This window comes from Lucilia sericata, unplaced genomic scaffold, assembly GCF_015586225.1.
Source record: "Lucilia sericata isolate MDLA Ls3-8-SP2 unplaced genomic scaffold, ASM1558622v1 Contig000021F_arrow, whole genome shotgun sequence".
NCBI classification, from domain to species: domain Eukaryota; kingdom Metazoa; phylum Arthropoda; class Insecta; order Diptera; family Calliphoridae; genus Lucilia; species Lucilia sericata.
In genome coordinates, this window is record NW_023994059.1 from 159,681 (window position 1) to 174,540 (window position 14,860).

The following is a 14,860-nucleotide window of genomic DNA, read 5'->3' on the forward strand; positions in this document are numbered from 1 at the left end:
AAAAACAAAAATATCACATTAAATAACTATATGACTTGTTTTGCTGTTTTTATCGCTTTTTTGTAAGTACTTAAAGATTGTGAGCATATCAGCGTATGAACTCATCCAAGCTTTATTGTAAATAAATTTTAATTATATTTTGACTCAATTTACATACAAAATTTATGGTGAAAGGTATAAATTATAGATTTAATTCATAGAAAATTTAGTAGTTTATATAACATTTGTTAGTATTATTTCCACTTATAAAAGCTCGTGTTGTTAAAGCCCAAATTGGAAAAAACGAGGTAAATTAAAGTTCTCTCGATTATAATGGCGTCATTCTTTTCTGGAGTTCCATTCAATGATTGAACAGAAAGTTCTACATATGGATTGGGCCAATAGGAGTATCACAGCTTCTAGACCTTGACCATATGTAGATTAGAATCAATAAATGGTGGTTGGCCATATTAAATACATTTTCCAAGAAGACCAGAAGCAAAAAACAGTGAGAACCTCATTTCATTAGGGCAAAGGTTTTGAAAGGAAACATAATGGCAATCTGTGAATACCCCTAATAACTGAATATTAATTTTTTAAGTATGTATTTGTTTATCTATTCTATTTTTGAACCACTCAAAAACTAAATGTAATTTCTCTTAATCTTACTCATCTTGTAACATTTCTTATCATTCATTCATTCCCTTTTCAACCAAATTGATAAATGTTAAAAGATTCCTTGGGAGAGTGTGTTTTTTAGGGAAACCGTTTACTTTCAAAGATTATAGAGGAGAACAACAAAAAACATTATTTACAACATTGATGGTAATTTATCTTAAGCTCTTTTGAACTACTTTGACCTGACCCCTGACTTTATTTATATCTTTCCCAGATAGAAAAATAAATGGCTTAAATAATATTGGTGGCTTTAATTATAGAATATCAACATTAAAAAAAACAACAAGAAAAACAAACTTATAAATTGGTTGGATGTACTTTCATCATTCTTTTCCAGGAATATGTTTTTCAACAACAAACGAATAAATTACCAAGTTTTGTATTGATGGTTTATAGAGTGGAGAACATAAAACAAATGAGATTGGCATTTTAAAACAGGGTTGGCTAAAAAAATCAATTGATTGTTGGTTAAAAATACTTTTCTTTCAATTGCAAAAAAGGGTAGAAATTAATAACAAAGACTACTTCTTCACTCTCACGCAACAAGATTTTAAATAAAATGTTGTTTTCATTTTCCAATTAAACTTTTACTCTATTATTAACATAAATTTGTATTTAAACAATTTTAACCATAAAACTTTATTCATTTATTTGCTGGCAATTTTTTATGACGTTTGTTTTTTCTCTCGCTCTTTCACCATGTATTTTCTTTATTAGTTTTATTGCATTTTTAACCAAGTCAATGACCAACTGACTGACTGGCTGCCATTTGACTGCTTGGCTGTTGGACAGGCGACAATAAAAATTGCGGTCATCCACAAAAACAATTGCAAAAAAACATTTGTTATCGAAGTTTGTTTATTTTCTATGGAATTCTGTCAAGTCTTTCATACCGTTAGCAAAAACAAACATTTTCTTCTTTTAACAAAAGTGAAGGTATATTTGACATTAGATTTTTTTGTTTTTCTCTCTCAAATACAACAATTACAACGACAGAGACTCAAACTTTCAAAAACAGATTTTAAGATTTATCATGCTTAGATAAACCTTTGAAGTAGAAAACAAAAAAATCTAATCTAATGTGAAACAATTGACTTGCAAAGAATTTAAAACGACCATTGAAAAATAAAAGACATGATTTTCAATTTATTATGCTTCTTAAGTTTAAGATCTAAAAACAAAAGTAAAAAAAAAACGAATAAGCGAAATTATAATGAAATTACAGAGAATGGAGCTAGAAATAGTCAACAAGTTGGAAATAATCAAGAAAGGCAATAGTAAAATTGTGGGTGCCCTACCATATGTATTTTAATGTTATACATATTTTTGAAATTATGCAGGTTAAAATAATTTTTGTATGTAAACTGTCAATTTAACCTTACAATAAATTATAACCAGACACTGAGATAACGGGGGTAATTTTTCGAATTTCATACACAAATTTTTTCCATCTCTGATTTCAGCCATTCATTATGTTTTGTAAAAACTAAAATTCGTATTTTTATACCATACACTTCTTTAGTGGGGAGGTTATTATGCGTTTGTGCTGATGTTTGTAACACCCAAAAATATTGGTCCTACACCCTACTTAAAGTATACCAATTGAATCAGAATCACTTTCTGAGTCGATTAAGCTATGTCCGTCTGTCTGTACGTCTAAATTATACTCCCGATTTTCGTAATGATCGGTCCATATTTGACCCTAGGCCCCATACAAAGTCCCCTTCGGAAAATCACTAGAAGGTCAAAATTCACTTATAAACACTAGTATCTCGATTAAACTCTTCATAAATAACTGTAATGTTAATGTAAATCCCTCTACCAAAATGCATAAGGATAGGCCCATATTTACCATTGCCCCACATAACTCCTCTTTTTGAAAATCTCTTTTTTGTCAATAAATTGTTAAAATATTTCGGAGTTAAGGTAAAAAACTAAAATGCCGACTGTACTGTCTTACGTGTTTTACAATATTTTTATGAGTTGATTCGGAATTTTGCTGCTTTTAAATAGCAAACTCATCGAAAGCATGTCTGATTTGAGTAATTAAATATTTGTATCCCGAAGATAGCTGGGATCTTCAGAAAATTGTTTTCAACAGACAGACGGAGATAGCTTAATCGACTCCGATATATATAAGTATTCTGAATACATAAACATTATAGGGTCGTATATAATTTTTTGGAAATTACAAACGGATTGACAATCTTACAAGACTGAGGATAAATATATTTCCAACTAAATTTCGCTTGATATTAAATATACAAATTTTGAGCTTCTTCTCATTCGAGATGAACTGGTTAAAAACTGAATCTTAAATAGCCGATCTTATTGCAGGACTTTATAAAATAAAACCAGTAGTTTATTTTAGACCATTCTTTTCTAAATAAGATTTTATCTTAAACAAGGTAAATTTTTATATATAAAAAATCTAGCGGTTAAATAATATTCTTTTATAAATTTTCATATTTTTCATGCCTTCATGAATGAAGAACTGACTGAGGCTAAATGAATGAACGTATGATGGAGTGAATGAATTGTATGAGTGATAGATAAGGTCTGACAAAAGAACACACAATAAAAACGTTGAAAAAAATCTGGAAGGAAAAACTGTTAAAAATACAAAAGAAAATAAATGTAGTACGAATATATAAGTATAAATGTATGAACTCATATCTAAACGAAATGATCTTTAGAATAGAAAATTTTCAGAAAAAAAGTAAAGCAAACAACGCCAACACAACGTCTAAATACGAGTAATAATATAACTAAAGAAAAAAGAAAAAAATGTAATAAAAAATAAAAATAATATTTTTGTTAGTTTTATTATTGTAAAGTTAAAACACCGTAAAAAGCACAATAATATTTATAAAAAACACCCATAAAATGAATGCTAGTCATTTTGAAAAGATTTTAATGTCTATTAGATCTAAAAATATTAGTAGGGGACGACACATAAGACAAAATTATGCTGACAAAAATGTTTTTTTTATACAAAATAAGTATGACAAATTTTTTTAATTAAAAGTAAACATAAAATGTTAAGAAGTTGTTAAATATATTTAACAAAGAATAAAAGCTTTTCATAAAAAAATGTATTTATCAATTTTAAAAGAGAAAATACTTTTAAAATTTTATAAAGTTAATAACAGGTATTAGGGGGGAAAGAAAAATTATAAAATAAATCCTTTAAATATTTAAAAATGCTACATACCGCCTGCATTACATGGAAGTAGTTTAATAAGCTGGATTTAATACACTAAACAAGAAGAAAATTTTAAGGTTAAGAATGTTTTTTTTTTGCAATTTTAACTTCTTTTGTATAACATTTTCTTAATATAATTTTACTAACATTTTTATACGCAAATATTTTCTTAAACTTTAAGAACGAATTGAAACTAAAAACAGTAAAATATATTTTAAAGCTTTTTTTATCTTTTTCTACATATTAGTACAATACCGTATTAAAACACTTAAAGGCCTCTGCTCAGAGTGTGGCAAATTTTTCATTCATTGTTTTTGCTATTGTACAAGTACCAGACTACCAAGTACTAGAAGTAGTAGTAGCTACAAGTAGCCAAACAATTGTTGCATCTACTGAATACAAACAGCATTAAGTGTTTATTTGGGTGTGTGTGTATGGAAGTTAAGTTGATGTGGCAGTAATATTTGTAATACAATCAGATAGATACTTATCTTGATAGTTGTCTAAATACGAGTACTTATAAGTATGTATATGTATATAACTGTGTGTATATTGCCCCACAATATTATCCATTAATTTTTTTGTAGAAGTAGCGGAATGGTCAGAAGGAGGGTCTTTCCATTATAGAGGGTAAAAGAGGATTTTTTATGAAAAATGGTTGCGGAAATTGTTATTGTTATACCCTAGGCCACTATAGTGGGGAGGGTATTATGCGTTTGTGCTGATGTTTGTAACACCCAAAATGTTGGGCAATTTTCAATATAATTTGATTAAATTTGGCACATACTCTTCTTTCGACCCAAGGACGAACGCTATTAAAAATGGTTGAAATCGGGCTATTATTTCGCCTAGTCCCCATACAACTTTACCCCCGAATAGGGTAAATAACTTTGATGTAGATGTAAATTCCTCTACATTCCTACATTTCTAGGGATAGGCTCATATTAACCCTCACACCCATATGAGCCCTCTTGTAGAAAATCCTTTTTTTGTCAACAATAAGTTAAAATATTCCACAATTAAGGTAAAAATCAAATTAAATACACTATTATTTCAAAATTTTTTAATATTTTGGGTTGAGCTTTATGTTAGATTAGAACCAACAAAAGCTCAGCAAAAACTTGGTAATAACTTGTGCTTATACAACAGCTTACTTTAAAATGACTACTACATACCGTCTGCATTACTTTTAAGTATTCAAATAATCACGTATGTAAAATCTGTTTATAAGTTTTATAAAAAACATAATTTAAGAACTCCTGTGTAGGGTATTCCGTAATACGCTGACAACTCAGTCACCATTTCCCACATGATTTCTGTTATTATTCTTTTTTGTGAGGAAAGTTCTGTTTAGATTTGTAGCATTAAAAGATCTAAAGAGGTGTTAACAATAATAATAAAAAGTTTTTTACTTTTTCAATTGACAAAACGTTTAACAATAAACAGTAAAATAAACAGTTAGATTTTAAAACCAGATGTTTAACAGAAAAGGTCTTTCTTATTTTTTAAACACAAACGAAAACAAATAAATTAACACGAAATGTTAAACTGTGGAATATAATTATAAGGTGATTAAAATTAAAACCAAATATTAATGCCTTAATTGGTTTAAAATTTCTTTAAAGTGGTTTTTAATAAACGATAGTATAGAAATTATTTTATCTAATGTATCACAATAATTTCTTATGAGAGATCACTTTTGTAATGCTGACAATTCGCAAATAAATTGACACAAAAAATACACAAATTATCTCTAAATTTTTCTTTATATCAGAAATAAAATACATACAACTGATTAGTTGACATTTGTAACTAATTGAAGTGAATTGATTGAGTTTACAATTTATAATTTTATTTAGTATATAAGTTTTAATTGCATTAATTTATTATACTCCTAAAATCCTTTCACTTTTCTTCTCCATTTTCAACTAAAACTATCATTTTTCATTTATCTAGAGTACAAAAACCACAAAAACCTTTCCCCTTTGTATCGAAAAAATCTCTATACTTCTTTTTTTTCGATTTGAACTTTGTAATTAAAAAGTAATTTAATAATAGCATCCACTACAGTAGAGAGGAATGAAAAAAAAAAATTAAAGAAAAAACTTAATTTACCTAAACATTAAAAAAAAATATAATTTTTATCATTTTCCATTACTCTCCTTTTCTTACAGAAACATCAATATTACAATTACATTTCCAAATAGAGAAGAGTTTCACGTTTTTCATTAACATTAACAACATTTACGTTTTTTGCTTCACCTTAATTCTTTTTGTAACTTATTGTCGCTGGTTGGAATAACAGCAGCAGCGCTATTTAAAGATAAAGAGCTGTAAAATACGCCAGCCACTAGCAAGCAACGCATTTATAATTAGAATTTAACAAGCAGAACGGAATAATACAAGAACAACAACATCATCACATCCTTCTGCAAACATTTATTCATTCATTCGTTCGTTCGTTCGTTCGTTCCTCAGCTATTCATACGTTTAAGGACATTAAATAGAAGGGTTAGACTAAAAGGAAACACAGCTATAACCACTGCTCCAGCCACTAACCATTAACCAGCTACCAAACCAAACCGACTCCATAAGCATCTTTGTGGAGGAGCAAAAACATACTGAACATTTATTTTTTCAAATACACTCTAGAAAACAAAAACAAAAGAATAAATTTGCATAATTGAAGCTTAAGAGCGAACGTTTCTATGTTTCTGTTTGAGAAATAGATGAAGTAAAGAGGAAAAAGAAACTAAATTTGAAAATATTTTCACTTAAGGAAGTAGGTGAGTTATATGGAAATTTATAATTTTATTACTAAACTTGTAATTAAACGTCTAATTTCTATATTTTGACTATATACAAAGAATAAATTTACATTTTCAGAATTTGTGTGTGTGCGTGTGTTTTTTTTTAATAAATGAGAAGTAATTAAAACATTAAAGAAAATAATTCTAAATATTATTCGTTTGAATTTTAAGAGGTTTTTTAGTGGTTTTCGTATCAATACTTATACAAAAATGTATCAATTAAGGCAGGAGTCATGGCAAGAAATGGGTGACCATATTTTGCAAAGTTGTCGAAGATAAATGTATATAACTACCATCAAAAAGGACGTTAGGAGCTAAAGAAGCTAGGCTAAAATTTTCCTACTAATATTTTCAATCGGTCTACACTTGATCCTTCATATAAGGTCTTCTTCAGAATGTAACTTTATCATTCGTAACTGATAAAATTTCGCAGGAACAAGCTTTTTAAAAAACCCTAAATTCATCCGTAACGTGTTACTCTTGCTCTGCTTTGCATTTATAAACATGCAATTACAGTAACAAAATTTACCGTATGTTTATGTCTGTTGTTGTTGCTTGTTTATTATTTCTGTCTGAGCATGAACGAAAAATCTGAATTTTTGATGAAATTTTCAGGACTTGGGTCAGATTTTTGCTCAATCTACATTATTATCGGACCGGTTTTACTGAGAACGCTATTTAACATTTTTCCCGATCTTATGTCAGATAGAATTATTGAAGATTCGGATCTCGCAGATATCTGAGGACTTCTGAAAACTGATTTCAACATACACACGGACAGACAGACGGACTTGGCTAAATTGACTCCCCTATCTATAAGGATTCAGAATATATATACGTTTAAAAATATAGCTATTATTTGCTATTAGAAATTATTTACTCTCTCGAGTTCAATTCGGTTAATATCAAGGTTTTTCATTTGAGGTTAAAGTTCTGGGGAAAATTTTCAAGATTATCCTAAAGTAAATCTGGGCACCCTCAAGATGTACACATATGCGTGTGAAAAATCGGTAAAAATAGAAAACTTTCAATCACATTTAGCATCATTGTGCCAATGTTGAAATTGTCTATATATTTCTAGAATAATGTACATACATATGTATGTATGTACATTGTACATGTGTGGGTGTAGGAGAGCGAATGATTAAGTGTGTGAATGGAAATGCTAAGCCCGTATCATAATGATACGGTTTTACTATGTATGTCATTCGCAAGTTCATTCTCAGGATACACTGAGAAAATTATAATATTTTAAACAAAAATTTAAATTTATTTAGCATCATTTGTTTAGTAGCTTCTACATCAAATTCTATTTTTTATAAAATTTTGAAATTTTAATAAAAATCTAATTACTTATTAAAATTTTTCTAAGTGTACTTTCACCCGCTCTTTTAAAGTATGTTAATGTATTCGTACATTCTACTATTTTTAAACCCACGTACCTACGTTCAAACAATGATTTAAAAGGATTTTTATTTTTGGTCTCTATTCATAAAACCCCAACGACAACAGCAACTACAACAACAACAAAAATCCGATGAAATTGAAGAACAACATCATCCTCTTTGCGAATACTTAATGTCAATTTTAAAATCGATACTAGAAAATGACATTTTCGTAGGTGGAATATCTAAATTGCAAATTATAGCAAAATACAGTTTAAAATTGTTTTTCGTTTTAAAGCAAATAAATTGGCAAATTAAAAGGAAAAAACTCATGTTTTCCTTGACTTATAACTTTTGCAATAAGTAAAAAGAAAAGTAGAATAAAGTAGTCTTAAACTTTTGTTGGTGTTTTTCTCATTCTTATTTAACTTAAAGTTCATTTGAAAGTCTGTAGAAACCCAGGCAAAGATGTAAAAGAAACTTGTTAAATAATTCTCTTAAGACTATTGTAATTTTTGAGTTATTTAATGTTTATACATTATGGATTCCATGGCTTCTAAGTAGTCGAATATCCAGTGAGTTTTCAAAAGGGATGAGAAATATATTACACACTGATTTTATTTATATTTAATTTAACTTGTTATTAGTTTTGAGTATGAAAAAGTAATGGAATATATAAGCTTATATTGTTACTTCTTTTTTATGTTCTCTCTTTCGAATAATATTGGGGAAAAAAAGAAGACACGGATGTTGGTAAAATGAATACCTTATATTAGCCATTTTCAGGACTTAACAAAAGTTAATAAAAAAATTTTATAGTATATATTGTATCTTTATTGATGAGTGTCTCTGTAAGTTAATTGGAGTGTTATACTGTCAGTACAACGGAGGTCGTGGGTTTTATTCTTGCAATAATAATAACTGGCTTATTAGTGGCCTGTTGTAAACTGGTTCTTTCAAGCCCTTATTTTTGTTACTTGTTTTATCCTAAGCGGTCTGTCATATCATTTTGGGTATAGGGTATAAGAGGATCGTGTTTAGCCAGCCATAATTTATTACATTTTACCCACAATCATCTTCTTTTTCAGTCGACTGTACAATTTATATAAAGTCGTAATATAAAACATTTTAAAACATGGTTTAATATACTGCAACAGCATTTTATATGAGTTAAATACACTCGAAACATAATAGATAGTTATTTTTAGTTTATTGACCTCAATTATAATATGAAGAAAAAATTGAATCCCCTAAGAATACACATAGGTGTACAGTTATAACATCTAGCCACAGTTTCTGAAAATCCACTCAAAATATATGAAATTTTGCATAGATTTGTCAAGCAAACAAAAAACCTTAAATATCATTCATCTGATTTTTGTATAATTATTTTCTAAATTATTGCTAAAAATTTTGTATAAATATTACCAATATTTACTCCTCGAGCGTGACAAATAAACGTCAGTAGTAAAACACCATAAACTTTTAGTAAAAATTGTTGGCAAAACTTTTGTACATCATCAACACCGACACCGATACCCACTGACGTCATTATCATCAGGCAACACAACTCCTCTACCAAATAACTACAACACAGCCACTACTGCAACAGCAGAAAACAAGTTAATAAATTTTTGTTAAATAAGAGAATAACGAACATACTCAAACACACACACAAACACGGAGGGAATATGTGGTAAAAAAAGTTTGAAAATGTAAAGGAAACTACTGCAACCATGCAACAATAAAAGCAACAAATGTACCATATTAACTACTATTTTAAATGTTGCATGCAACATATGAGGGCAGGCGAATTTATATTAAAATAAAGTTGAAATAAATTTTCCAAACAGAAAAGGGATTTGTGGCAGTAACACAAGATTATATTTCAATTCTCAGGCAATAGTTAAGTAACGTAAATGATTGGAAATTAAATAACAGGAAAAATGGGAGTTTAATACGGCAACAAGAGAAATACTTAAAATGTAAAAAGTATTTATGAAAGAAAATAAATAAATTTGTTATTTAAAGTAATTTGGAATACTCTTTGAAGTATTTGAAAGTCGTAAATAGGATGATTTTATTACAGAAATATCTTACATACAAACTAAAAAAATGATTAGTAAAGAAATTAACATTTTTACTCATAATTAAGACACTCAGGCGTATACATACTTTTATTATAATAAATAAAGTATAATTTAAAGCTGGTGGCGTATGATTAATATTATTAAATATCTTTTTAACATTTGTTTTCTGGCTCTCAAATATTAAATTTAATTACATTTAAGAAAAGAGAACAGATTAGCTAAAATATATCAACAATGCAGTTAATGCTAACCACTAGTTATCTGGATATTGAAAACTATCAATCAACAGATTCCCTAAATTTCTATTAAATTTAAATACTTTTTGTTAACATTTTTGCAAAAAATTTCTTCAAATAAAACCCCTAGCTAAAACTAAATTTTAATTTAACTTTCATTGTTAATGTAGATTAAACTCATAAATTTTATATTATAAAAGCAAATTTGTATCAGGTGGCGTATGATTTACAAAAAAATTCCACTACTCATTATTTTTACTCCATTAAACTCTTTCTAGTTTATGAAAACACAAAATCTTCTTAGTCATTAAACATTTCTTATTTTTTTATTTATTATCGTCAAAAAGTAAACTTAAATATTTAATGTCATTCATAAAACAAAAACCCAAGAAAAGAAAACAACAACAACTGAATGAAAAATATAAAAGTATAAAAAATTCTTAATACTACTTCTGAAAAGTCAAACACCATCAAGTTTGAAATACATAAACACAACAGCAGCCAGAACACACAGTTACTGTTTATAAAATAAAATTCATTCATTCATTTTATTCATGACATTCCAATTTTTTCTTGTTTTGTTTTTGTTCTTCTGTTTTGTCTTATAAAAATGACAAATAAAAGAAATATATGTATAGAATAAAATAATACCGAAAAATTTTGACTTAAACATGCATGTATTCAGGAACCTAAAAATACAGATATACAAACATACATAAGGTCTTATTCATAAACATTTATTAAAGATTTATAGAACAAATTTTGTATGAAAATTTGATTTATAAACCTTTGGTAAAAGCTTATGAATAAGGTAGATAGAGTTTATTATGGATAAGAATTCATAAATATTTTATATTTTTATTTGTGTGTGTGTGTGTTTAAATCATGAATTTTGGAGCTTGTTATAAATTTTACCAGTTGGTATAGGGTGTTGTAATGGGAGTTGTAAAAATAGAGAATTTTTCATATGACATGAGAATATGAGATAACAATTACAAATAAGCTCATAAGAGAGTTGCTTGCCTTTTTCAGATATTATCTTAAAACTGTAGAGAACTCAAATATATTAGGTTTAGAACAGGCATGGAAATAGGACGAGAAATAAGCCCTCTGAATGTTTTTAATCTATCTATCTATTATCTATCTATCTATCTATCTATCTATCTATCTATCTATCTATCTATCTATCTATCTATCTATCTATCTATCTATCTATCTATCTATCTATCTATCTATCTATCTATCTATCTATCTATCTATCTATCTATCTATCTATCTATCTATCTATCTATCTATCTATCTATCTATCTATCTATCTATCTATCTATCTATCTATCTATCTATCTATCTATCTATCTATCTATCTATCTATCTATCTATCTATCTATCTATCTATCTATCTATCTATCTATCTATCTATCTATCTATCTATCTATCTATCTATCTATCTATCTATCTATCTATCTATCTATCTATCTATCTAACTATCTATAGATATCTATATTTTATTGGAAGTTTTTGTCGATCGTGTACGAGATCGCGAATTTAAGAATGTAAATAACACTCTACTTTAAAACTCTCAATATTTCGACAGTAATTTAAGCATTTCAAACAATATAAACGAAAAAATAAAATAATGTTGCAATGAAAAAAAAAAAAAACAAGCAAATGATGAACAAGAATATAAAGGAATAAAATCGCACGCTCGAATTATTTTCTTATGGAAAGAAAACACGTTCGTTTTTAACATGCTTCATAACAACAGCTTGTCATAAAAATTATTATTAGAGATTTTTTCCAAATTTTGTTTTGGTAGCTAAAACTTTAAAATTTCATTAAAATATTTTAAACAATAAAACAAACGGGGAGAACAAAAAGGAAACTTTAAATTTTTTTCTGCAACATTGTTCTTTTTTTTGGTTTATTATTATTCTTGGGAAATATTGTGAAATGTAAGCAATTTATTTATTATTAAATAACAAACAAAAACACTAACAAATAATAAGAAAGTAATACGAAAATGATATCAACAAATATAAAAACAAACAAACAAAAATAAAATAAAATGTGTTTCCTTTGCTTATGGTTTTTAAAATAAATTCCCAAATTGTAAAACTCACTTTTACACACAGACGCTATTGATCAAAACTTTATGGCTGTGAAAAATTCATACAACTACAGCAACAATAAAAAAAACAATATTTAACCTGACTGGAATATAAATTTTGCAAAAAATCATAATAAAAAAAGGCAACAACAATAATTACGACCAAATTGGGAAAATGTTTAAAGAAACTTTTGGTTAGTTAATTAAATTTTAGAAATTTTAAGGATTTCATAGAAAATTTTTAAACAACATTTTTTAAGCTGCTTAAAATTTTTAATTTTATAGATAAAGTTTTTGGCATTAATATGGATAAATTTGAGAATTCAAAATCTATTTTTAAAATAAACAGGAATTTAGTTATTATTATGATTAAATTAAATAAGTTTTATGCAAATTTAGTTTCCATGTCCACATACTACTAGTATTTAATAATTCATAACATTGTGAGGTTTTTGGTTCATTATTTAATTAAATATTTCCTGTTATTTGACATTTAAAATAGTATTGGCTAAAAAAATGTATTCATTTGAAAATTAAACATCAGAAAGCCATGATTGTTGAAGAAGTCATACAAAAAGCAAAAAAAAAAAAAATAATAAAAATGAAAACTAAATAAAACTTTTTCCTAACATTCCTATTTCTATTAAAAAAGAAAAAAAACAAAAGAAAACTAAAAACTTTCTTCATGACTTGGTAATTGTTCCCTTAAGCTCATTTTAACTTTTTAACTGAAATTAATTACAAATTCAATTAAAAAAAAACTAAAGTAAAATGAAACGCAAAAAGGAATTAAAACCTGGCGATTAGTTTACAATGCCATGATGCAATAGGAAGCGGATATAACGTATTCAAATGGAAAATTATTAATACGAATAAAACTGGCAGACAAACATGGGGTACAATGGAAAAAATAAAGAATAAAACAATTACAACGTAATTGGAAAGAAAATTAAAAACTAACACAAGGTAAAGTTTTCTCTATGTGTGTTTGAGTTTCAACAATTTTAATAGGAATTATTTAGAAATTATATTATTGAGTTGTCATCATTCAACGACAAGAAAACTTAATTAACAATATTAGATAACGAAGCGTATTATTGATATGGAATGTATAGGGCTAATTTGAATTGCAAGTTGTTTTAAATACTGAGGGCGTTTTAATACTTCTTGTATAAAATTGAAAACAAAAAATAAAACAAATAATTAAAATCGGCTTTGACATTGACTATGAAATTGGAAAAAAAGTACAATTATTTTTTAAATGTCTCTTAGTAATTTACAAAGAAAGGAAATTTGTTGTTTTACCTAGAATTTTTGTTTATAAATAGAGCGTATGATTAATATTTAATTGAAAAGCATGACAAAGTGTAGAAATATTAATCATACGCTTGTTTGTTCGGTTTCGGTTTTTTATGTATTTCTTGTTAATCATACGCCTTGTTGTGTATTGTAAAATGTATAAGATAACAAAGGAGTAGAAATGTGTTTGAAAAATTACATTTTATTTTAAAATTCATTCATATTTATTATTGATTTTTCTTTTGGCACACAAGTTAGACAAGGATGATGTATTGCGTGTATTAAGAGGAATTTTGTTTGAAAAAATGTACAAATATAAAAATATACAGAAAAAAATTTTAAAAATATTTTCTTAAAGGCCTATCTGAGTGAAAATAGTATTATATCGAAAATCGATGCTAAATATGAATAGGGACATATTAACAAAACAACTTTAATCAATTGTAAACATGATAAAATTTAACAAATTACAAATGACCTGTATTCACAAACGATTATTAAAGTTATACTTTTGTTTTCTATTTTTTTCAGATTAATTTTCGAAAAATAAACAGGTAAATATTTCAGAATAAACTTTAATCATTCATTTATATAAAAATTAACAAACGTAAAGTAATATTTCAAAAACTTGAGGAAAAGAAATTGACATGAAATTGAGCTTTTTACTGGGTTTTATATGTTATTGACACAACCAAGGGTATGACACTTGTGAATGATCGAGTATGTCACATTTTTACAGTTTATAAAATCGGATTAAAATAAAATTTATCTGAAAATTAAGTGACATTTTAAATTGCCCATAGCATTATTTTATTTAAATATCTGTAAACTAAATCCCGCTAATAATACAATTTCATATACAAACAAGACTACTCGAAACAAAAGACAACAAAACAAAAGAAATCATAGCAATTAATATTTTTTTTGTAATAAAGTTCATTGTACAGCATATGTTTCCATGTATACAATAAATAGTTGTTGTTACGCATTCTTTGACCAACTTCAAATCTTGACCATCATCATCAATATGATTGTTTTCTATTGTCTGATCAAAACCCACACAAAACAATA

The 14,860-nt window shown here is 26.9% G+C and overlaps 1 protein-coding gene across 3 annotated transcripts in view; it reads left to right on the forward strand.

Moving 5' to 3' along the window:
- Nucleotides 1-14,860, forward strand: part of LOC119608498 (trichohyalin) — a 112,319-nt gene that overhangs the window by 52,586 nt on the left and 44,873 nt on the right. Inside the window, exons 2-3 of one of the 3 annotated variants that reach the window (XM_037962947.1) lie at nucleotides 6,037-6,648; nucleotides 14,321-14,343. The gene's annotated coding sequence lies outside the window, so the exon portion shown is untranslated. The remainder of the gene's footprint in view (nucleotides 1-6,036; nucleotides 6,649-14,320; nucleotides 14,344-14,860) is intronic. The other 2 variants (XM_037962955.1, XM_037962963.1) reach the window with 2 other exon arrangements.